Below are 26598 nucleotides of genomic sequence, written 5' to 3'. Positions count from 1 at the left end.
GGCCTATTGGTGAAGTACTAAGTTGTGAAAATGTCATGAGTAACTTTGTGAAGTTCTCATAGATATGGAATTCGTGTACAAGATTGCTGAAATGCAATGTATGTCACCTCATGCTTTGTTCCTTGGAGTGTGAATAAATGAACAGGCCAGTGTCCAAATTGAGTCCTGACTCTTTTGGATGAAACAATGTGACTTGTTAGCTCCTCGTCAATACATTGTTTCTAACTTATTCACAAGCGACAAAGGAGTTGAGGAAATAACAGCTAGAAGGGTAAAATGGTAATTTAGTAAATCCCGACTAGCTGACATTCATGAAGGGTAAACATAGATAATATTCAGTTGATCCGCTCATCATAATTAGGTTGAATTCTTGAGTAGAAAATAAATTCATTTGAACCGAGAGATTTTCAGTGTCAACTCTTTAGTGGAGTCAGTTGGCATTAAGCTAAACTTGGAAAAGTTTTGTGAAGTTTTGAGTCCAAGTGTTTAGCTCAAGCTTTGATCATTTGGGTCCATGAGGTCACTGTCACGAATCACATCGATTAGGAATAGTTAAACTGGAAGCTAAGTCAAAACAATAACGAAAATTGTCGAAAGGGTAATTTTGTCTCTTTGGACATGGCATGAAATGAATGTCAATAACTTTTTTGACAATGTCATATGATGACATATTATATCACACGGCCATAACATGTTTATTGGGCCTTGTGAATTAATTTAATTTCATAGAATTTTACTAGAAAATTCTTAATGGGCTTTTCTTATGTTGTCATGAACAATTAAAAGAAAACCTAGAAAGCCTTTCTAGAAGGCTTTTGGCCGTCCAACCCAAGTGAATGGGAGACCAAATTTCGTGCAGCCCTAAGTGTGAAAGAGAGTTTATTTTGTGCATTAATGTACGAAGATACTTGCCAAAAGAAAAAGAGGAAACTAATTTCCTCTAGGAGAGTATGACATGGGCGGCCAAGGCAAGCAAAATAGGAAACAAATTTGCTTCTAGATGGCAAGGCTTACACGCCTAAAATGAGAAAAGGAAATAAGAATTCTTTCCTCATGAATATGTGATATTCTAAAGAAGAGGAAACTACCTTATTGAAGGAAAAGCCTCTCCTATAAATAGGAGCCTTATTCTTCTCATTTCATTCATTCCACATAAGTTAGAGATTGAGAGTCTCTCTCTCTAGAACTTGTGGCCGCCCCTCTCCTCTCTCTCTCTAGTCAATTTCGTTTTATTGTTTTGGCACCTAGGTCCTCATTTGACCTAGAGTTTAGCTCTGCGACTTCAAGACTCGTTCTTAAGTCGTAGTGTTTAAAAGTGCCCACTCACTGATTCCTTTATTTCGAGTGATTTAGTGATAGAAACTTTCGTGGTTGCTCGAGGTGCCGAGGAAAGAAAGAGAGATGTGCTGCCAGGGGAGACGAGCATTGCAAACTTTCCAAAAGCTTCTCAAAGTTCAAGCTTCAAGAAAGGTTAGTAAACTTCTTAGCTCATAATAGTTTTTATTTATATGTACTTACTCTTTGTCTAGGTTAGTAAAAAACTGTTTTTACTTGTAAAAGAAAATTTTTAAAATTCCGCCGCTTACCGAATCGTTAATTATTTTCTTAAACCCTAGATGGATTCCAACACCTCTTTGGCTCCCTAATTAGATCATCATCTATTTCGGTTTCTAAAAGAGAAGGTTGAGTGGGACAGATGTAGAAAAGAGCATTCTTCATACATGCATCAGTGACAAAAGACAGAAATACGAATTCCATTCTTAATGATCTTTAAACAATAATCTTGCTCAAGAAGACGAGCAACGGATATTAAGTTCTTCCTAAAGGTAGGAACAAAATAAACATTTATTCAAGTTTAAAGTGCGGTCTTCAAAAGACAGCGTCCCGGATCCCACAGCCTTCGCAGACACCAGGCTCCCATCACCCCATTTGAAACAGAACTCGCCTTCTTCTAAGCTTTTGGTTTTCTTGAAACCATTCAAGGAACAACAAATATAGTTAGTAGCAGCGGAGTCAAGAATCCACGTTGATACATTATCAGCTACTAAGCATGCTTCGGTAACTAGTACAATACTATGTTCCTTTGCTTTGAGATAGGCGGGACAGTTCTTTTTATCAGCCTTGTAAGGTCTCTTCTCAGTTCTAGAGGCGGAGGCTTTTTGCTCAATAGCATGTGCCTCTCCTTTATTCCTCTTTCTCTTAGTGAGACCTACAGCAGTGTGAAGTTCCTCCATAAGCTTGGTAACAGTGTACTCTAGCTTGTTAATGGAGTAGTTCATCTTGGAGGTATCAAGAGATGCGGGGATAGTTTCTAAGATCATATCTATGAGTACCCATTTGTGCTTGGTAAGGATTATGTCGAGGTTATGTTTCGTAGTTTTTGGTTTCGAGTTTGTTCGAGGAAAAGATGATCGAGAGAGTGTTGAGAGACGTGTTGCTTATTTAAGTTGAAACAAGTTTATGATTAGTCTTTGGTTTTGGATTTAAGTTTGTTTAAGACTTTATAAAATCCAAAGGTGTTATAAACCAAACGATAATTTACTTCTTCGAGGGAAGGCCGTAAAAAATCACCATTTATAAGTAAATGACACATCATTAATGCTTAGCCAAGATGTCAATAAACCAAATTTTGACTAGCCACCTTGTAAATTGGTTTGATCACTCACATCCTTTCGCAGGGCCTCGAGGGAGGATTACTAGGGATTGAGTCTAAGTGTGTAACCAACCACTTAGTCCAAAAGATTGACTTTGAAAAACAATCCGCCGAGGGGAGGTCTTGTCTCATTGTCTCACTTTCGGATTTAGCTCATTGAGCAATGATCAGTGCAAAGCGCCCTTGAGTACTCTCATTTAAGAGAGGGCCACGAGGGTGACTCTTAGTCGAGCGACACTTGCACTTTTCATTAGTGTTGGAGATCGTGGGTTACAAACAACAAGTATAACCCTCCCACTTAGTTTTTGGAGTTGGTACATCGACTCTTATAAGTTCGGAAACAGATTTCCTAGTTAGAGAGCGACAGAGCGGACAACTAGAAGAGAATCCTAGATCGACATGTTCAGAGCAGTATTAGTGCATAAAGGCACAAGGTACATACTCGATATTTTCCTATTTTCTATTCCGGGAAACTGCATGAGGGAAGTGTGAACTTCAACTCACTAGAACACTTGAAAGTTTGAGATTACACATCTTTTTATTTTTTGGCTTGTCTACAAGGAGACCTCCCACTCAAATTTTCAAGAGCATATAGATTTTGAACATATGTGATATAGATATAGTTTTGAAAATTTTTTGAAAACTTATTTGATTTGGATGACAAAATATTTTCAAGTTTGAAAGTGAAAACGGTTTTTCAAAATTCAAACTAGTTTTGTAAAAATTCAATTTCAATTAATCTTTCAAAAATCAAAACTTTTTAATCTTACACATCATGTTTAAAATCTTATAAAAAACAATTTTTCTCAAGAAACTTTTCTCATTAGAGTTCTATAACTCATGGTAGTTGGGCTGAAAATCCGGAATTCTAAAAAACTGGAGTTTCGGAACAGCCGCACACCTCGGAGTAAAATCGCCATAACTGCTGGCTCCGATGTCCTTTTGACCTGAAACCGGTGGCATTGGACAGAGGACAGACAGAGATTTAATTTTATTCGAGAATCATTAAATTTGGATTTCTCAGAAGAGAGTTATGCCACTTTTAATGCGGGTTTACTCCAGCTCGAAGAAAAAGAAATAATTAAAGCTTGGTCCTTTTTAGGTGCGAAAAAGAATCGAGTGTAACGGAACGTTTTAGGATGTTGTTAAAGCTTTTATTTTTTGTTTTATTATCAAGGTAATAACATAGTATAAAAGAAATAACAACATGCATAAAACGATTCAAGTAAATAAAAGAAACTAGCAAGACAATATAACTACTCACAAAATTTACTCGAAATTTTTCAAACCTTTAAAACACGTTTTTCAATATAAAAAATTAAAAACTTTTAGAACTGATTCTAATGTGTTTTAATAACATCCCAAACTCATATAAAATCAACATGATTTTTAATTTAAAGGTAAGAGCAATAAATTAAAAAAAATCTAAGATAACAATTCTAACTTGTCACTAAATTAGTAAACTTTCGAAAACGATTTTCAAGTTCATATTTTTAAATACATGTACATACTAATCTTTGACCATAGCTCTGATACCATTTGTTGGAATCGATCTAGGGTTTAAGAAAATAATTAACGCTTCGGTAAGCGGCGGAATTTTAAAAATTTTCATTTACAAGTAAAAACGGTTTTTTACTAACCAAGACAAAGAGCAAGTACATATAAATAAAACTATTATGAGCTAAGAAGTTTACCATCCTTTCTTGAAGCTTGAACTTTGAGAAGCTTTTGGAAAGTTTGCAACGCTCGTCTCCCCTCGCAGCATATCTTTCTTTCTTTCCTCGGCACCTCGAGCAACCACGAAAGTTTCTATCACTAAATCACTCGAGAGAAAAGGAATTAGTGAGTGGGGACTTTTAAACACTACGACTTAAGAACGAGTCTTGAAGTCGCAGAGCTAAACTCTAGGTCAAATGAGGACCTAGGTGCCAAAACAAAAATCGAAAATAAACTAGAGAGAGAGAGAGGAGTTCGGCCAAAGTTCTAGAGAGAGAGTCACTCAAATCTCTTAAACTTGGATGATTGAAATGTGTGGAATGAGGCTCCTATTTATAGGAGAGGTCACACCTTCTATAAGGTAGTTTCCTCTTCCATAGAATATCACATATTCATGAGCTAATTTCCCTATTTCCTTTATTGAGTCACACGGCCAACATAGGCTTCAATAAGCCTTGGATTTGTTTCCTATTTTGTTCCATGCCTTGCCTTTGACTCTCTCTTGGCCGATTACCCTAAAGAATCCTCATGCAAATATGTTTCCTCTTTTTCTTTTGGCAAGTATCTTGATACATTTATGCACAAAATATTCTCTCTATCTCTTGGGTATTACGCGCCCAACATGTCCTCTAGAAGGAGCTTCTAGAAGCTTCTTTATTTGTTCATGAGAACATGAAAAAGGCCCATTAAGAATTTTCAATAAAATTCTTATGTAATGAAATTTATCCACAAGGCCCAATAAGACTAGTATTGGCCGAGTGATGCATGTCATCAAATGACCTTGTCAAAAAATTTATTGACATTCATTTCATCATATGTCTCAAAAGACAAAAATACCCTTTTGACAATATTCGTTCTTGTTTTGACTTAGCTTCCAGTTTAACTATTCCTACTCGATGTGATTCGTGACAGTGACCTCATGGACCCAAATGAAGAAAGCTTGAGCTAAACACTTGGACTCAAAACTTCACAAACCTTTTCCAAGTTTAGCTTAATGCCAACTGACTCCACTAAAGAGTTAACACTGAAAATCTCTCGGTTCAAATGAATTTATTTTCTACTCAAGAATTCAACCTAATTATGATGAGCGGATCCACTGAATATTATCTATGTTTACCCTTCATGAATATCATCAGCTAGTCGGGATTTACTAAATTACCATTTTACCCTTTTAGCTGTTATTTCCTCAACTCCTTTGTCGCTTGTGAATAAGTTAGAAACAATGTATTGACGAGGAGCTAACAAGTCACATTGTTTCATCCAAAAAAAAGTCAGGACTCAATTTGGACACTGGCCAGTTCATTTATTCACACTCCAAGGAACAAAGCATGAGGTGACATACATTGCATTTCAGCAATCTTGTACATGAATTCCATATCTATGAGAACTTCACAAAGTTACTCTTGACATTCTCACAACTTAGTACTTCACCAATAGGCCTTGTTCGGAATCACATAGTGAGTCCGAACTCTGACTTTCTCAAATGAGTATACGTAAGCTGTGAAATGGTTTCAGGATTAAGGTAAGCATGATGCAATTCATACATAGTGACTTCGAGACATAAGAGGTTAAATGGTTTGTTCTTATCTTGTCTCTAGAAGTGCACTGGTCAATGCCTTCGGAAGATACCTAGAAGAACTATAGAGTCTCCAACTCTCAATGCCTCATAACCAGACATCATAGATTCTTCTAACAATCATACTGAGGTCAATAGTCCTTTGACCCTTAGATTGCGAATATATCGTTTTAAGCAAACTACGAAGAGTTTGTTCATGCAAATCTACATTTGTCTCTTCGTAAGTTGTTTCGTTTGTTTATGGACTAAAGACTAATGTTTTATCATAAAGCTTCAGACAAGGAAGATTGAATGAATGTTTCAAGTTTTTATTAATGAATAAGCAATTACAAGCAAGAGTCTTCATGAGACTTTATTACATCAAATGTAGAATATAAAGATTACAACTCTTCTTGTGGGCACCATTGACAACAGGTACTCGACTCGAGGAGTGAACTCAACTCGAGGAGAAATGTAGAGTCGGCACGAGGAGTAGCTAGTCGAATCGTGGACTCGGTACTCGACTCGAGGAGTGAACTCAACTCGAGGAGAAACGTAGACCGTCTCTCTCTGGGACCTCCGGCCTAACCATCGGCCCCTTGAGACTTTGTTATGCTTTTACTTTTATTTTGTTTTTTTTTTCTTTTTGAGTTGTTTAATCGACTGGCTATTGATCCCCATTAGCCCCCCGAGTTTCTTGCGTACTCGTAGAGGAGGCTAGAAATTATAATGCAACAGGATAACGGTTTCGATGTGAAAATGCAACCTGATTACCACGTCAAAATAGTAAAAAAAATTACATTCCCAGGCTATTGGCCTTATTTGAAATAGTCTCAAAATAGGAAATAAAATGACAAGAATCAGGCATAAAGAAATCGGGAGTGGGCTTCTACGGGTTGCCGAGGTCGACCTTGTCTTCGAGTTGGAAGATGGTGCTCACCATCTTTCCCTTGCCTTTCCCCTCCACGCCTTGGATGTAGCACATCCTTGCCATCGATTGGTCTCCCAACATTATGGCAACTCCCTTGTCAGTCGGGAACTTCATCATCAAGTGGTAGGTGGACGTAATGGCCTTCAACCGATTAAGAGTCGGGCGACCGATGATGATGTTGTACGCCGAGGGCTGGTCCACGACTAGGAATGATACGATGCGAGTGACCTCGAGCCCCCCCGGTGTCCCGAAGGTGACCGGGAGGTCGATAGTGCCCTCCGTCATGATCCTCTCCCCGGAGAAGCCAAAGAGTGGGGTCGAGATTGGGGTCGGTCTCAGTCCGGTCAGCTTCATCCTGTCCAACGCTGATTTGAAGATGATGTCGGCGGAGCTACCGTTATCAAAGATTGTTGGCGACCGGGGCCGAGACGACTATTGCGTCGTTGTGCGGGTGGAGAACTCGTGCTGCCTCTTGGCCGGCGAAGAACATAGATTCGAACGGGGCCAGGGGAGGAGCATCGCATGTGAGGTTGATGTAGTGCGCTACATTCCCCTGGGAGACTTATCGCACGTACTTCTTCCTTTGCATGCTCGAGTCCCCGAACTCTGGGCCGCCCATGATTGAGCCCACGACGTGCAGTTGTGAGCTCTCCGGTCGTTGGTTCGCCACTTGGTCTGTGACGGTCACCGTCGCCGGACCCTTCCTTGCTTGCCGTGGGCGCTCTCCGTGCGCCGCGGCCATCCCGACCATTCTCAGGACATACTCTTTTAATTTCCCGTCTTGAATCAGGGCCTCGATCTGACGCCTGAGTTGATAACACTCGGACGTCAGATGCCCGTGATCTTGGTGGTACTCACAGAACTTGTTTCGATCCCTCTTCGCGGGATCCTTTGCTAGAGGAGTCGGACTTCCTAGCTTGTTGCGGTGCAGAGCTAGGATCCGCTCTTGCGGGGTGTTCAGAGGGGTGAACGTCGATAACGCTCGAAAGCTATCAACGTTTGACGATCTCGGCCCGGGGAGGGGGCGACCGTTAGGGGCCCAGCCTCCCTTGTTCCTCTTCCTTCGAGGGTCGGGACGATCTTCGTCTTGGTCGTCGCGGCGGCGACTACCTTGTCCCCCTGACTTCCGTCCGTCGCGGCCATCGAGATAGTCCTCGATCCCCATATACATGCGGGCCCTCGACATTAGCTCCGCCATGTCTCGCGGGACTTTCCCAACGATAGACTTGCGGAAGTCGCTCGTGCGAACTCCCTGGGTGATCGCCGTGATGGCATCCTTGTCGTCGAATCCTTCAACCTTGTGAGACTCCTCGGTGAAGCGAGCGAGGTATTGTCTCGACGTCTCGTCTCTCCCTTGCCGAATGGAGGGGAGGTGGGTCTTCGACTTCTTTTGTGCCACGAGTGTGGCGAAGCGGGCAAGGAATGCCTCTCGCAAGGCCCGGAAGGACGGGATGCTCCCAGGTCTCAAACTCCGGAACCACTCAAAGCCCAACCCTGTGAGGGTCAGGCTGAAGGCCTTGCATAGGGTCACGTCCGGCTGCCCTTGCATTGTCATCCACGTCTCGTAGTGTTGGATGTGGAAATTCGGGTCAGTCCATCCATCATAGGGAGGGATGGACAGCAATTTGAAGTTCCCCACGCAAGGTTGCGCGAGGATTTGCGCGGCGAAGGGAGAGTATGATTCCTCGATCCCTCCATACGGCATCTGCCTCCCCGACTCCCTCATCTCGATGATTTGGTTTTGGAGGCTCTGAATCATCGTGACCATGTCGAGCCCGTTAGCAGGGCTGACCGTCGGGGCCACGGGAGTCGCCGGTTGGATCTCGTTGGACGTTTGGTCCACAACATTGGCCTGAGGCCGGCCAAGAGTTGTGGCGGGAAGCGCATCCCTTCGAGAGTTGAGCCGTTGGCGGAGATCCTGCCCTCGGGAGTTTCTCTGCGCCGTCAAGCGCTCTCTAAGGTCAACGCTCGGTGAGCGACTAGGCGAGGTCGCCCTTGGTCGGACCGTCCGGCGACCGCTTCGGCTATCGGCCCCATCATCCACCAGAGTCGCTCTCTCCTCGGCGAGGGGCCGAGTCCGGCCGCCTCTTGAAACCGAGGGGGCGAGGCCCCGGGAATGAGACCGTGCCTGTCATCGTTCCGGGTGCGAAGGATCGGCCAATGCACCATTGGACCTCTCGGGCCGTGTTTGGGCGAGGCTAGGAGTCGCCTCATCGGTCCTTGACTCCCCCACATAGTCGGGGTCGGAGTCGTCTTGGGCGGATCGATCCTCTACGTCGTAGCCGAGGAGATTGGCGATGAGCGAGCCGTCGACGACGGGACGGTCAAGGAGCTCCACAAGCCGCCGGGCCGTGTCCTCTCAGAGCTCGGCCTCAGGGTCATTCGCCGTGTCTTGGGGCTGGCTCTCGTTATCACGAGGTTGCCCCTCAAGACGGTGAGCGAGGCTTCGGAGGCCGTACCTCGAACCCGTCGCTCGAGTGCCGGCGGAGGTAGTGGGAAGGTGACTCATCTCTCGAGAGTCATAAGAGTAGTGAGAGTGTGGAATGGAAGGGAGAGCGCGCTAAGGTCGGTGATCCCCTCCTTCTAGCGCAAAAATGTTGTCGCAGTTTTTCGGACAACGATTTAGGAGTCAAAGGCGGTTAGACCCAAGGCCGGACCAAGTGGTCTCGTATTGACTCGAGCGTGTCGGACTTGATATCTCAAGTCGTCCCTTAGCTGTTGGTGTTGTCTATTTCGTCCAGACACGTGAAAAGGAAGCAGGAAGGCCTGAACTACAAAGGGGAAACAGAGGGGTTGCCTCTCTTTACCTCTCCGACGCTCAACATTAGTAGGATTGAGGTGGATATAGAGGGTTTAAGTGTTTAGAGGCCGAGACTTGAGAGAAACGAGCGAGGTACAAGTTCGGCAGCGTTTCAGTACTCAAGAATGGATCACCTGGACCAGGGGAGGGATCCCGGTACTTATAGGCGACCAAGGGGCATTTTGGGCAACCCCTTGGCCGAGGATGGCCTTGGCTCGGCCATTGGCCGAGGCTGACCCTTGGGCCGGCCAATGGCCGAGGCTATTTGAGCCGGCCATTGGCCGAGGCTGGCCCTACGTCCGGCCAATGGCCAAGGCTATTTGAGCCGGCCATTGGCCGAGGCTGGCTCTAGGGCCGGCCAATGGCCGAGGCTATTTGAGCCGGCCATTGGCCGAGGCTGGCTCTAGGGCCGGCCAATGGCCGAGGCTATTTGAGCCGACCTTTTGGCCGAGGCTGGCTCTAGGGCCGGCCAATGGCCGAGGCTATTTGAGCCGGCCATTGGCCGAGGCTGGCTCTAGGGCCGGCCAATGGCCGAGGCTATTTGAGCCGGCCTTTTGGCCGAGGCTGGCTCTAGGGCCGGCCAATGGCCGAGGCTATTTGAGCCGGCCATTGGCCGAGGCTGGCTCTAGGGCCGGCCAACGGCCGAGGATAGCCAGGCTCGTGTTGAAAATAATTAACGCTTCGGTAAGCGGCGGAATTTTAAAAATTTTCTTTTACAAGTAAAAACGGTTTTTTACTAACCTAGACAAAAGAGGAAGTACATGTAATTAAAAACTATTATAAGCTAAGAAGCTTACTAACCTTTCTTGAAGCTTGATCTTTGAGAAGCTCTTAGAAAGTTGCAACGCTCGTCTCCCCTCGCAGCACGTCTCTCTTTCTTTCCTCGGCACCTCGAGCAACCATGAAAGTTTCTATCACTAAACATAGATAATATTCAGTGGATCCGCTCATCATAATTAGGTCGAATTCTTGAGTAGAAAATAAATTCATTTGAACCGAGAGATTTTCAGTGTCAGCTCTTTAGTGGAGTCAGTTGGCATTAAGCTAAACTTGGAAAAGGTTTGTGAACTTTTGAGTCCAAGTTTTTAGCTCAAGCTTTGTTCATTTGGGTCCATGAGGTCACTGTCACGAATCACATCGATAGGAATAGTTAAACTGGAAGCTAAGTCAAAACAAGAACGAAAATAGTTAAAAGGGTATTCTTGTCTTTTGAGACATAGGATGAAATGGATGTCAATAAATTTTGACAAGTTCATTTGATGACTTAATGTCACTCGGCCATAATATGATTAATTGGGCCTTGTGGATTGATTTCATTTCATAAGAATTTTATTGAAAATTCTTAATGGGCCTTTTTCATGTTGTTATGAACAAATGGAAAAGCTTCTAGAAGCCTTTTCTAGAATGCTATAGGCGCCCAAATACCCAAGGGAAAGAGAGTTTATTTTGTGCATTGATGTATGAAGATACTTGCCAAAAGAAAAAGGGGAAACAAATTTCCTTAAGAAGGAAAGTGCATTTTCGGCCAACTAAGAGGAAATCAAATGAGGAAACAAATCCTAAGCCTTCATGAGGCATGTTGGACGTGCAAGGCAATAGGAAAAGAGGAAACTACCTTTTGAAGGTAATCCTCCTCCTATAAATAGGAGCCTCATTCCTCACATTTCATTCATCCAAGTTTAAGAGATTTTAGAGACTCTCTCTCTAGAACTTTGGCCGAACTCCTCTCTCTCTCTCTAGTTTATTTTCGATTTTGTTTTGGCACCTAGGTCCTCATTTGACCTAGAGTTTAGCTCTGCGACTTCAAGACTCGTTCTTAAGTCGTAGTGTTTAAAAGTGCCCACTCACTGATTCCTTTTATTTCGAGTGATTTAGTGATAGAAACTATCGTGGTTGCTCGAGGTTCCAGGGAAAGAAAGAGAGACGTGCTGCAAGGGGAGACGAGCGTTGCAAACTTTCCAAAAGCTTCTCAAAGTTCAAGCTTCAAGAAAGGTTAGTAAACTTCTTAGCTCATAATAGTTTTTATTTATATGTACTTTCTCTTTGTCTAGGTTAGTAAAAACTGTTTTTACTTGAAAAGAAATTTTTTAAAATTCCGCCGCTTCCCGAAGCGTTTAATCTTTTTCTTAAACCCTAGATCAATTCCAACAAATGGTATCAGAGCTATGGTCAAAGATTAGCATGTACATGTTTTTAAAATTATGAGCTTGAAAATCGTTTTCGAAAGTTTACTAATTTTGTGACAAGTTAGAATTGTTAGCTTAGATTTTTTTTTAATTTATTGCTCATGTCTTTAAATTAAAAAGCATGTTGATTTTCTATGAGTTTGGGATGTTTTTAAAACACATTAGAATCAGTTCTAAAAGTTTTTAATTTTTTATATTGAAAAACGTGTTTTAAAGGTTTGAGAAATTTCGGTAATTTTTGTGACTAGTTACTTTGTCTTTCTAGTTTCTTTTATTTACCGTTTTCGTTTTATGCTTGTTGTTATTTCTTTTATTCTATGTTATTACCCTGCTAATAAAACACAAATAAAAGCTTTAAACAACATCTTAAAATGTTCCGTTATACTTGATTCTTTTTCGCACCTAAATAGGACCAAGCTTTAATTTATTTCTTTTTCTTCGAGCTGGAGTAAACCCGCATTAAAAGTGGCATAACTCTCTGTTCAGAAATCGAAATTTAATGATTCTTGAATCAATTAAAGCTCTGTCTGTCCTCTGTCCAATGCCACCGGTTTCGGCTCAAAAGGACATCGGAGCCGCCAGATATGGTGATTTTACTCCGAGGTGCGCGGCTGTCTGAAACTCCAGTTTTTTAGAAATCCGGATTTTCAAACCCCACTACCATGTTTTTCATATGATTATAAACATGATGTGTAAGATTAAAATGTTTTGATTTTTGAAAGTTTAATTGAAAATTGAGTTTTTACAAAACTAGTTTGAATTTTGAAAAATCGTTTTCACTTTCAAACTTGAAAATATTTTGTCATCCAAATCAAATAAATTTTCAAAATGTTTTCAAAACTATATCTATATCACATATGTTCAAAATCTATATGCTCTTGAAAATTTGAGTGGGAGGTCTCTTTGTAGACAAGCCGAAAAATAAAAAGATGTGTAATCTCAAACTTTCAAGTGTTCGAGTGAGTTGAAGTTCACACTTCCCTCACGCACTTTCCCGAAATAGAAAATAGGAAAAGATCGAGTATGTACCTTGTGCCTTTATGCACTAATACTGCTCTGAACATGTCGATCTAGGATTCTCTTCTAGTTGTCCGCTCTGTCGCTCTCTAACTAGGAAATTTGTTTCCGAACTTAAAAGAGTCGATGAACCAACTCCAAAAACTAAGTGGGAGGGTTATACTTGTTGTTTGTAACCCACGATCCCCAACACTAACGAAAAGTGCAAGTGTCGCCGGACTAAGAGTCACCCTCGTGGCCCTCTCTTAAATGAGAGTACTCAAGGGCGCTTTGCTCTGATCATTGCTCAATGAGCTACGTCCGAGAGTGAGACGATGATGACAAGACCTCCCCTCGGCGGATTGTTTTTCAAAGTCAATCTTTTGGACTAAGTGGTTGGTTACACACTTAGGCTCAATCCCTAGTAATCCTCCCTCGAGGCCCTGCGAAAGGATGTGAGTGATCAAATCAATTTACAAGGTGGCTAGTCAAAATTGATGTATTGACATCTTGGCTATGCATTAATGATGAGTCATTTACTTATGAAAGGAGACTCGTTGCGGCCTTCCCTCGAAGGAGTAAAGTGTCATTTCGTTCATAACACCTTTGGATTTTATAAAGTCTTAAACAAACTTAAATCCTAAACCAAAGACTAATCATAAACTTGTTTCACCTTTATAGGCAATATGTCTCCCAACTCTCTCTCTTTCATTCTTTCCTCGAACAAACTCGAAAACGAAAACTACATAGACTCGAAACGTAACCTCGACATAATACATACCGTTAACAAGCACAAATGGGTACTCACCACCCCATGTCCTCCTCTGACGAATGATGATTCAACTCAAGAGGACAATGACGCCTTAGCGGCCTGGCTTCGATCCGATGAGATTGTGAGGTGCTATATCTTGGCATCTAAGAACAATATGCTGAAAGAGCAACATCGTGACTTCGAGACTGCCGCTGACATGCTCTACAATCTCCTTGAGATGTTTGGAGGGCAAAGCCGTCAAACAAGGCTACAAGCAGTCCGACAGTTTATGAACTGTCATATGCAGGCTAGGACTCCTATTGGAGACTTTATGATATTGATCATTAGTCATCTGAGTAAAATGGAAATCCTAGGATCTGAGATTGATGGGAAGAATGTCATAGATGTGATCTTAGAAACTCTCCCCGCATCTCTTGATACCTTCAAGATGAACTACTCCATTAACAAGCTAGAGTACACCGTTACCAAGCTTATGGAGGAACTTCACACTGCTGTAGGTCTCACTAAGAGAAAGAGGAATCAAGGAGAGGCACATGCTACTGAGCAAAAAGCCTCCGCCTCTGGAACTGTGAAGAGACCTTACAAGGCTGATAAAAAGAACCGTCCCGCCTATCTCAAAGCAAAGGAACATAGTATTGTACTAGTTACCGAAGCATGCTTAGTAGCTGATAATGTATCAACGTGGATTCTTGACTCCGCTGCTACTAACCATATTTGTTGTTCCCTGAATGGTTTCAAGAAAACCAAAAGCTTAGAGGAAGGCGAGTTCTGTTTCAAATGGGGTGATGGGAGCCTGGTGTCTGCGAAGGCTGTGGGATCCATGACGCTGTCTTTTGAAGACCGCAATTTAAACTTGAATAATGTTTATTTTGTTCCTACCTTTGGGAAGAACTTAATATCCGTTGCTCGTCTTCGTGAGCAAGATTATTGTTTAAAGTTCATTAAGAATGGAATTCGTATTTCGTTTCCTGATAATTCTTTTGTCACTGATGCATGTATGAAGAATGCTCTTTTCTACATCTATCTCACTCAACCTTCTCTTTTAGACACCGAAATAGATAATGATCTAATTAGGGAGCCAAAGAGGATCAAAATTTCTGAATCCTCCGATCTAACAAAATCAACATACCTCTGGCACTTGAGACTTGGTCATATCAGTCTAGAAAGGATTAAGAGACTTGTGAGGGATGGTCCACTCCAAGCCTCTGCAATAGGTTCACTACCTACTTGTGAATCCTGCATAGAAGGAAAAATGACTAAGCGACCTTTCTCCGATAAGGGTCGAAGAGCCACTGAGTTGCTGGAACTAATACATTCTGATGTATGTGGTCCGCTCAACCAACAGGCACGTGGAGGATACGAATACTTCGTTACCTTCACTGATGATTACTCGCGATATGGGTTTGTCTATTTGCTTAAACACAAATCTGAGACCTTTAACGTATTTAAGATCTTTAGGGCTTTAGTGGAAAAGCAAACTGGCAAAGTGATCAAAACTCTTCGATCTGATCGAGGTGGTGAGTATATGTTTGGAGAGTTCGATGACTTTCTTAAAGAAGAAGGTATCGCTTCTCAGCTTACCGCACCTGGCACACCTCAACAAAACGGAGTGTCAGAGAGAAGAAACCGAACTCTTATGGAGATGGTTATATCGATGATGAGTTACTCATCACTCCCGCTTTCCTTTTGGGGATATGCCCTCGAAACAGCCGCCTACATTCTGAACCAAGTTCCGTCCAAAACGGTTCCTGGTACTCCTTATGAACGATGGACTGGCCGTAAAGTGAATCTTGGCCGCATCCGAATTTGGGGTTGCCCTGCACACGTGCTGAGGCAAAAGACTAGCAAGTTGGCTAGTAGGTCAGAATTGTGCCTGTTTGTAGGATATCCGAAGGAAACCAAAGGTTTTACTTTCTATAGTCCCGAGGACGATAAGACTTTCGTTAGCACGAATGCTCGTTTCCTCGAGGAGGACTTTATGAAAGATGCAAAACCTAGAATCAAAATTGTGCTTGAAGAAAAGTTGGGTGAGGAAGCTTCTACCTCATCTGTAAGAACTGTTCTTACCCCAACTGAAACACAACCTAACTCATCAGAATCTCGTCAAGTAGTACTTAGACGTAGTGGGAGGGCTACTCAAAAGCCTGACAGGTACATGTCTTATGGAGACTCTCTTGTAGCCGTCTCCGACATGGATGACCCTGTTTCCTATAGCCAAGCGATGGCTTGTTCTGAATCAAACCTTTGGCTTGACGCCATGAAAGTTGAAATGCACTCGATGTATGTCAACAAAGTCTGGAAACTTGTAGACCTTCCTGAAGGGATTAAACCCGTAGGGTGTAAGGGGATATACAAGAAGAAAAGGGGTCCTGATGGGAACGTCGAGACGTTCAAAGCACGACTTGTGGCGAAGGGTTATACCCAACAAGAAGGGATTGACTATGAAGAAACCTTCTCACCAGTCGCGATGCTTAAATCCATCCGCATACTCCGATCCATAGCTACAGCTCTCGACTATGAGATCTGGCAAATGGATGTCAAGACTGCCTTTCTGAATGGCAATCTTGACGAGCGCATTTACATGGCTCAACCAGACGGTCTCGTGGATAAAGGTCAAGAGACCAAGGTTTGTGAGTTGCTTAAATCCATTTATGGACTAAAGCAAGCATCTAGGTCATGGAATATTAGATTCGATGAAACTGTAAAGAGCTTCGGCTTTGAACAGTCAATAGATGAGCCTTGTGTTTACAATTTAATACACGAAGGCAAAGTTGTGTTTCTGGTACTATATGTCGATGATATACTACTCATTGGTAATGACGTGGGTAAGTTATATGAGGTTAAGGTCTGGCTGGCAAAGCAATTCGATATGAAGGATCTAGGAGAAGCCGCGTACATTCTGGGGATCCAAATCTTTCGAGATAGGAAAAACCGGACCCTGTCGCTCTCTCAAGCATCTTATATTGATAAGGTGATGGATCGCTTCTCGATGCAAGACTCCAAGAAGGGTCAAACACCCTTTAGGCATGGAGTTTTCACTCTCTAAGGACCAGTCTCCCAAGACTGCACAAGAGATTGAAGACATGAGGAAAATTCCTTACGCCTCTGCCGTAGGAAGCCTCATGTATGCTATGCTTTGCACTAGACCTGACATTTGTTTCGCCGTTGGCGTGGTTAGCCGTTTCCAATCCAACCCTAGACCCAAGCACTGGATTGCTGTTAAGCATGTTCTTAAGTATCTTCGAAGAACTAGGAACTTGATGCTTACATACTCAGGTACTGACCTGACTATGACGGGATATACCGACTCCGATTTTCAAGCGGATAAGGATTCCAGGAAATCCATGTTCATCCTTAATGGTGGAGCTGTTGTGTGGAGAAGTATTAAGCAATCTTGCATTGCTGACCCCACAATGGAAGTAGAATATGTGGCTGCTTGTGAAGCATCCAAAGAGGCTGTATGGCTTAGAAAATTCCTTAAGTATTTGGAAGTTGTTCCAAACGTCGACGAGCCCATGACCCTTTATTGTGATAATAGTGGGGCTGTCGCTAACTCAAAGGAACCTAGAAGCCATAAGCGCTCTAAGCATATTGAGAGGAAATACCATTTGATTCGAGAGATCGCGCAACGCAGAGACGTGGAGGTGAAGTAGATCTCTGGAAGATCCATTCACCAAGGCCCTAGCAAACATGGTCTTCGACCAACTTCGAGAGGGATTAGGCATGTAGGACTACTCACATCTTCTTTGAGTCAAGTGGGAGTTTGTTGTCAATGGTGCCCACAAGAAGAGTAGTAGTGTCTATTTATGTACATTTGATGTCATATAGTCTTACGAAGACTCTTGCTTGTAATTGCTTATTCATTAATAATAAAGTTGAAACGTTCATTCATTCTTTCTTTGTTTGAAGCTTTATGACAAAACCTTAGTCTTTTAGTCCATAAACAAACTTAACAACTTACGAAGAGACAAATGTAGATTTGCAAGAACAAACTCTTCGTAGTTTGCTTAAAACGATATATTCGCAATCTTAGGGTCAAAGGACTATTGACCTCAGTATGATTGTTAGAAGAATCTATGATGTCTGGTTATGAGGCATTGAGAGTTGGGGACTCTATAGTTCTTCTAGGTATCTTCCGAAGGTACTGAATTGACCAGTGCACTTCTAGAGACAATATAAGAACAAACCATTTAACATCTTATGTCTCGAAGTCACTATGTATGAATTGCATCATGCTTACCTTAATCCTGAAATGAGACATGCCATTTCACACCTTAGTATTCTCATTTGAGAAAGTCAAAGTTCGGACTCACTATGTGATTCCGAACAAGGCCTATTGGTGAAGTACTAAGTTGTGAGTCTGTCATGAGTAACTTTGTGAAGTTCTCATAGATATGGAATTCATGTACAAGATTGCTGAAATGCAATGTATGTCACCTCATGCTTTGTTCCTTGGAGTGTGAATAAATGAACTGGCCAGTGTCCAAATTGAGTCCTGACTCTTTTCGATGAAACAATGTGACTTGTTAGCTCCTCGTCAATACATTGTTTCTAACTTATTCACAAGCGACAAAGGAGTTGAGGAAATAACAGCTAGAAGGGTAAAATGGTAATTTAGTAAATTCCGACTAGCTGATGACATTCATGAAGATAATATTCAGTGGATCCGCTCATCATAATTAGGTCGAATTCTTGAGTAGAAAATAAATTCATTTGAACCGAGAGATTTTCAGTGTCAGCTCTTTAGTGGAGTCAGTTGGCATTAAGCTAAACTTGGAAAAGGTTTGTGAACTTTTGAGTCCAAGTGTTTAGCTCAAGCTTTGTTCATTTGGGTCCATGAGGTCACTGTCACGAATCACATCGATAGGAATAGTTAAACTGGAAGCTAAGTCAAAACAAGAACGAAAATAGTTAAAAGGGTATTCTTGTCTTTTGAGACATAGGATGAAATGGATGTCAATAAATTTTGACAAGTTCATTTGATGACTTAATGTCACTCGGCCATAATATGATTAATTGGGCCTTGTGGATTAATTTCATTTCATAAGAATTTTATTGAAAATTCTTAATGGGCCTTTTTCATGTTGTTATGAACAAATGGAAAAGCTTCTAGAAGCCTTTTCTAGAATGCTATAGGCGCCCAAATACCCAAGGGAAAGAGAGTTTATTTTGTGCATTGATGTATGAAGATACTTGCCAAAAGAAAAAGGGGAAACAAATTTCCTTAAGAAGGAAAGTGCATTTTCGGCCAACTAAGAGGAAATCAAATGAGGAAACAAATCCTAAGCCTTCATGAGGCATGTTGGACGTGCAAGGCAATAGGAAAAGAGGAAACTACCTTTTGAAGGTAATCCTCCTCCTATAAATAGGAGCCTCATTCCTCACATTTCATTTATCCAAGTTTAAGAGATTTGAGAGACTCTCTCTCTAGAACTTTGGCCGAACTCCTCTCTCTCTCTCTAGTTTATTTTCGATTTTGTTTTGGCACCTAGGTCCTCATTTGACCTAGAGTTTAGCTCTGCGACTTCAAGACTCGTTCTTAAGTCGTAGTGTTTAAAAGTGCCCACTCACTGATTCCTTTTATTTCGAGTGATTTAGTGATAGAAACTATCGTGGTTGCTCGAGGTGCCGAGGAAAGAAAGAGAGACGTGCTGCGAGGAGACGAGCGTTGCAAACTTTCCAAAAGCTTCTACAAAGTTCAAGCTTCAAGAAAGGTTAGTAAACTTCTATACTCATAATAGGTTTTAATTACATGTACTTGCTCTTTGTCTAGGTTAGTAAAAACTGTTTTTACTTGAAAAGAAATTTTTTAAAATTCCGCCGCTTCCCGAAGCGTTTAATCTTTTTCTTAAACCCTAGATCAATTCCAACAGTGATAATAGTGGGGCTGTCGCTAACTCAAAGGAACATCGAAGCCATAAGCGCTCTAAACATATTGAGAGGAAATACCATTTGATTCGAAAGATCGCGCAACGCGGAGACGTGGACGTGAAGTTGATCTCTGGGAGATCCATTCACCAAGACCCTAGCGAACAAGGTCTTCGACCAACATCGAGAGGGATAAAGGCATGAAGGACTACACACATCTTCTTTGAGTCAAGTGGGACTTTGTTGTCAATGGTCCCGCAAGAATAGTTGTAATCTTTATTTTGTACATTTGATGTAATAAATTCTCACACAGACTCTTGATTGTAATTGCTTATTCATTAATAAAAAGTTGAAACGTTCATTCATTCTTCCTTGTCTGTTTGAAGCTTTATGATAAAACATTAGTCTTTAGTCCATAAACAAAATTAACAATTTACGAAGAGACAAATGTAGATTTGCATAAACAAACTCTTCGTAGTTTGCTTAAAACGAAATATTCACAATCTAAGGGTCAAAGGACTATTGACCTCAGTACGATTGTCAGGAGAATCTATGATGTCTGGTTATGGGGCATTGAGAGTTGGAGACTCTATATTTCTTCTAGGTATCTTCCGAAGGTACTGAATTGACCAGTGCACTTCTAGAGACAAAATAAGAACAAACCATTTATCCTCTTATGTCTCGAAGTCACTACGTATGAATTGCATCATGCTTACCTTAATCCTGAAATGACACATAACATTTCATAGCTTACGTATTCTCATTTGAGAAAGTCAGAGTTTGGACTCACTATGTGATTCTGAACAGGACCTATTGGTGAAGTACTAAGTTATGAAGATGTCATGAGTAACTTTGTGAAGTTCTCATAGATATGGAATTCATGTACAAGATTGCTGAAATGCAATGTATATCACCTCATGCTTTGTTCCTTGGAATGTGAATAAATGAACTGGCCAGTGTCCAAATTGAGTCCTGACTCTTTTGGATGAAACAATGTGACTTGTTAGCTCCTTGTCAATACATTGTTTCTAACTTATTCACAAGCGACAAAGGAGTTGAGGAAATAATAGTTAGAAGGGTAAAATGGTAATTTTGTAAATCCTGACTAGCTGATGATATTCATGAAGGGTAAACATAGATAATATTCAGTGGATCCGCTCATCATAATTTGGTTGAATTCTTGAGTAGAAAATAAATTCATTTGAACCGAGAGATTTTCAGTGTCAACTCTTTAGTGGAGTCAGTTGGCATTAAGCTAAACTTGGAAAAGGTTTGTGAACATTTGAGTCCCAGCGTTTATCTCAAGCTTTGTTCATTTGGGTCCATGAGGTCACTGTCACAAATCATATCGAGTAGGAATAGTTAAACTAGAAGCTAAGTCAAAACAAGAACGAGTTGACAGAGCATGAAATGAATGTCGATAAATTTTTTGACATGGTCATATGATGGCCTAGATCACTTGGCCATGATGTGTTCATTGGGCCTTGTGGATTAATTTCATTTCATATAATTTTACTTGAAAATTCTCAATGCGCTTTTCTTATGTTGTCATGAACAAGCAAAGAAAAATCTAGAAAGGCTTTCTAGAAGCCCTTTGGCCGTCCAACCCAAGAGAATGGGAGACTAATTTCGTGCAACCCAATATAGAAAAAGAGAGTTTATTTTGTGCATAAATGTATGAAGATACTTGCCAAAAGAAAAAGAGGAAACAAATTTTCCCCAAGAGGAATGACAATTTCGGCCAACTAGAGTCAAGAGAGAAGCAAAACTAAATGAGGAAACAAATCCAAGGCTTCTAGAAGCCTATGTTTGACGTGCAAAGCAAGGGAAAAAAGAGGAAATAAGATTTCCTCATGAATGCTTGGAAAAAAAAAAGAGGAAACTACTTCTTTCCAAGGCTAACCCTTGTCCTATAAATAGGACCCTTGTTTCTCTCATTTCATTCATTCCACATAAGTTAGAGATTGAGAGCTTCTCTCTCTAGACATTGTGGTGGCCGAACTCCTCTCTCTCTCTCTCTAGTCAATTTCGTTTTTTGTTTTGGCACCTAGGTCCTCATTTGACCTAGCATTTTTAGATCTTTTACTTTGAGACTTGTTCTCGAGTCGTCACATTTAAAAGTGCCCACTCACTAATTCCTTTTCTCTCGAGTGATTCTTGTGATAGAAACCATCGTGGTTGCTCGTGTTGCCGAGGAAAGAAGAGAGACGTGCTGCGAGGGGAGACGAACGTTGCAACCTTTTCCAAAAGCTTCTCAACGTTCAAGCTTCTAAAAAGGTTAGTAAATTTAATATGCTCATAATAGTTTTTATTTACGTGTACTTGCTCTTTGTCTAGGTTAGTAAAATCATTTTACTTGTCAAAAGAAAATTTTTAAAATTCCACCGCTTACCGAAGCGTTAAACTTTTTCTTAAACCCTAGATCAATTCCAACACCATTCGTAACTCGCTGCCTATCGGCACGCACGAGCTGGACGGCTATCGCGCCCATCTTCCGGCGTGTACGCTACCTGTCGGCGTGCGTGTTGTGTGCCAAGACGGGCTTGAGGCAAGCGATGTTCCCGTCTAGTGCGGTACTTGTCGGTATGCGTGTTGCATTTTGGGTTTTGACTGCCGCTTGAGGATCAGCGTTAGGGTCGTGGACGAGACCTGTTGCGTCTTGCTACCTTTCGGCGTGTGAGGCATCAAATCGTGCGAGAGCGTCGCGGGAAAAGAGATATCCTGTTGGCCCCCCGAGTTTCTTGTGTACTCGTAGAGGACACTAGAAATTATAACAGTATATGACAAAGGTTTTGAGGTGAAATGTAATCCCATTACTATGCCAAAATAGGGAAAAATTACATTCCCAGGCCGTTGGCCTTATTTAAACTTGAAATTGTCTCTCAACATAATCGGAAATAAAATGAAAACAATCGAGCATAAAGAATCGAGAACAGGCTTCTATTGGTTGTATTGCCTCAAGTGCTCGGCGTTCCATGGATGACTGAACAAGAGCCCTTCTAGGTTCTCGAGCTCGTACGTGCCACCATGTATAGCTCGGCGCACACGGTACGGGCCTTCCCAAGTTGGACCCAGGACCTCGGCTCCATGCACCTTGGTGTTTTGGAACACCCTTCTGGGGATGAGGCTCCCATCGGCGAACTTCCGCTGCTTGACCTTGGAATTGTAGTACTTTTCGACCTTCCTCTTCTGTGCGGCGAGGCGAGTAAGTTTGTCTTCCCTCTTCTCGTCTATGAGATCCAGCTCGTGCCTTATCTCTTCGTTGTTAGCGGTTTCTTCGAACTCTTCAATGCGGAATGTTGGCAGCTTGCTCTCGACGGGTACCACGGCTTCGACGCCGAAAGTAATCGAAAACGGGGTTTCGCCCGTTACGTTCCGCGCAATCATTCGGTACGCCCAAAGGACCATGGGGAGCTCCTCGACCCACGCCCCCTTTCTTTCCTCCAGCTTCTTCTTTAGGTTTTCCTTGATCGTCTTGTTGACCGCCTCGACTTGGCCATTGGCCTTGTTGTCGCTGTTTTTTGGACAACTATTTAGGAGCCCAAAGTGGTTAGACCCAAGGCTGGACCAAGTGGTCTCACTCCGGCTCGAGCGTGTCGGGCTTGGTATCCCAAGCCGTCCCTTAGCTGTTGGTGAAGCTCACCTCGTCTCGGTACCTGAAAAGCAAGCAAGAGATTGTGAACTACAAAGGGGAAACAGGGGGGGTGCCCCTGTTTACCTCTCCGACGCTCAACATTAGTGGGATTGAGGTGGAGTATAGAGGTTTTAGGGGTGTTTAGAGGCCGAGACTTGAGAGAAACGAGCGAGGTACGAGTTCGACAGCGTTTCAGTACTCAAGAATGGATTACCTGGACTAGGGGAGCGGCCCCTGTATTTATAGGCAGCCAAGGGGTGGTTTGAAGACCCCTTGGCCGAGTGAGCAAGTTTAGGTCCGCCATTGGCCGGCTGAAGGGTTGGGTCGGCCAATGGCCGATTGAGGAAAGATGTTTTCACGCTGCTCCTCATCATCTCGTACGACCTGTGCGTTCATAGTTCGTCGAGAGACCAACACGAGCTCTGCTGGTGCCTCAATTTCCTCGTCTGACTCTTCTCCGGTACACTCTTGATCTTCCTCTTCATCGTCCGTAACCATCTCTCCGGTCGGAAGAATCGTCATGCTCCTCTTATTCGGGCATTGATTTGCGAAGTGACCAACTCCCTGGCACTTGAAGCACTTGATATCACGATTTCGCTGAAATGACGTCTCCGGTTTCTTTTGAGCACTGGGACCAGGACTAGATGTGGTTGGGGCCGTGGAAGTGCTTGGCTTGGCTACGTCCCCTCGTGGTTTGAAACTGCTCTTCTCGTCTCGGTTGAAGGTCTTCTTCCATGCAGGTTGGTCTGAGAATCGGTTTCCCCGCATGCTACCCCTCGTCCTGAGTTGCTTCTCAATCTTGACGGCCAAGTGAACCAAATCCTCCATCTCGACATAATGCTGCAACTCCACCTTGTCCGCTATGTCAGGGTTCAGCCCGTTGATAAATCTGGCCATGGTAGACTCGCGATCTTCCTCGATGTTTGCTCGGATCATGGCAACCTCCATTTCCCGGTAGTACTCCTCAACACTGCGAGTGCCTTGCCGTAGGCGCTGAAGCTTCTGGTAGAGCTCTCTGTAATAGTGGCGAGGCACGAATCTCTTCCTCATGATGGCCTTCATCTCATCCCAAGTCTCTATCGGCTCCTCTCCATCCCGTTGCCTACTCGTCACCAGCTGATCCCACCAAACAATAGCATAATCAGTGAATTCAGCGGCAGCAAGTATTACCTTCTTGCGTTCGGTGTAGTTGTAGCAATTGAACACAAACTGGGCTTTGGTCTCCCATTCAAAGTAGGCGTCCGGGTCACTTTTCCCTTGGAATGTTGGAATCTTCTGCTTGATGCCACCAATTCCTCCGTCTTCTCTGTCCCTTCCTCCTTGTCTTCTTTCGAACCTTCTCTCGTTTCGTCCTCCTCTCCTATAATCCTCCTCTTCAAAATCATTCTCCATCTCATCTTCTGTCTCCTCCCTTGGCTATCTTCGTCTTCCTCTGTTGGGAGCTTGTTGGCCTTCCTCCACTCTCTCAACACGTTCTCGTAGTGGCTCCAACTCTTCCCTCATCATCCTTCTCATCTCTCCTATCATTGCTTGCATCATCAGCCTCCGGTCTGGAATTCCCTCATCTGCGTCGCCGTTGTTAGACATGGTTGCTGCAAGATATTGTTAGTAACAAAAGAAAAACCTCACAAAACTCTCCCTCACGTGTTTACACTCAAATAATATCACTCAGCGCTCGTGTTTGATAATGGCGATAGTTATACTCTCTCTGCCTTTTACTACTCACTCAAACTCTCTATAGGCTCGTACCGAACTACTCAGAGACCAGGAAGGTGATGAAAGGAATTCGAAAACGATACACCAAAACGACACAAACGACACCCAAACGACACGGACAATAAAACGACACCACGGAAAGTTATGACCAGGTCTTATATAAGTCCCAAAAACAATCCCCCCCAAGGTGCGACAATCAGCCCAAAATAACAAATGGCGACAAATTTTTTTTTTTTTTTTTCGATAGGATGTAGGATACCTAAAAACGCTCCAAAACACACAAGGAATCTATCAGGAAAATAAAATTTCTTGAGCTCAAAAATACTCTTTTTTCTCTTTTTTTTATTTTTTTTTATTTTGATATCCGGGAGGTAATGCTAATTCGAAATTAAATGTGAAAAGTCGAAAATTAATTGTGAATACACACAAACAGGAAACGAATAAATGGGTAATTAAATGGCAAATGATTCTGGAAATAAGGAAACTAAATGAAATCCTGAATTAAGTGAAACTGAAATGTCGAAATTGATTGTGAACACACAAAACAGGAAATGCAAGAGAAAGGATTCGGGAAATAAAAGCAAATAAATGACAACCGATTTCAGGAAACTAGGAATCAATGAGATTTCCGAAATTAAATGATAAAATCTGGAAACTGAATAAAATCGATCCCCTAAAATAGGCTGCGAAAATTAGAATTGATTTCCACTGAATAAGAATTGAACTCCACGGATTCTCTTTTCTTGTGTTTTTTTTTTTTTCGGATCTTTTTTTTTTTTTTTTTGACGCTCAAGGACACAGACTTAGCACGAAAAGAATACAACCCTAATATGAAGATAACAAACACAGACTCAACACAACAACTACGTACGCGCGGAATGAAAACAAACACAAACGAAGAAAAGAAAACAAAGAAAACGAAACAAAGGATAAGCAGACCTAAAAGTAGAGACTAGCTCTGATACCACTTGATACGAACCTCGGCCGACTAAGCTCCGAGACCCGATACCCCAATAGCACAGCGACGGATCGTCTACGTTTTAGGAACGAAGGTGGATCGAATGACGCCACGGACGGATGCGAATGGCCGTCTGATGAGTCGGGCTCGAACTCCTACACGCACCGCTTTGTAAGAGACTCGAATAGTTCTAAACGAACCAAAGAGAGAATGAAATCCTCACAGGAAGTGTTTAACTCGAAATTCAAATTATGTGTTTTTCCATTCAGCCTAAAGGCTTAATTTATAGAGTTTACATAGGTCAAATTCGTAGCTCCATGGGCCCCATAACCTAATCAGCCCATTTAGCCTTATTTAAGCAATAATAAACATAAAAACAAACGACCAGCCCAATACAAACCATACGGGTTTTTAAATAACATGTCTTGGCCCAAATATCATAAACTGAAAATAGAAAAATAGTAATAGTCCGACTAATTCAATTCAGCCCAAATAACGTTCTTTATTGGTGTTTCTTGGCTTCCTTGAATTCTCTCATTTGCGAGCTCGTCCCCTTCCTCATCTTGGAGCTTGATGATCAGATTGTTAAGCTCCTCCTTGAATCTCCTCGCTCAAGCTCTCGTCACGGGTCCTTCCGGCACTTGGTATTTTGCTTGCGGCTCCTTTTGGGGCATGTCCTCATCAAAACTGGTAGAGGGAATGCATCGTCAAGGTCGAGAGATGCCCCTCCTTCTAGCGCCAAAATGTTGTCGCTGTTTTTCGGACAACTATTTAGGAGCCCAAAGTGGTTAGACCCAAGGCCGGAACAAGTGG

The 26598-nt window shown here is 42.4% G+C and overlaps 1 pseudogene; it reads right to left on the bottom strand.

The window, feature by feature from the left end:
- Nucleotides 1–24698, bottom strand: part of LOC149393496 (uncharacterized) — a 78125-nt pseudogene extending 53427 nt beyond the window's left edge.
- Nucleotides 24699–26598: the final 1900 nt, after the last annotated feature.

This window comes from Urtica dioica, chromosome 6, assembly GCF_054948205.1.
Source record: "Urtica dioica subsp. dioica isolate 48M chromosome 6, U.dioica_male_clone48M_v1_H2, whole genome shotgun sequence".
Lineage (NCBI taxonomy): Eukaryota > Viridiplantae > Streptophyta > Magnoliopsida > Rosales > Urticaceae > Urtica > Urtica dioica.
The sequence above is the reverse complement of the archived record's forward strand: the minus strand, read 5'-3'. Positions and strand labels throughout refer to the sequence as shown.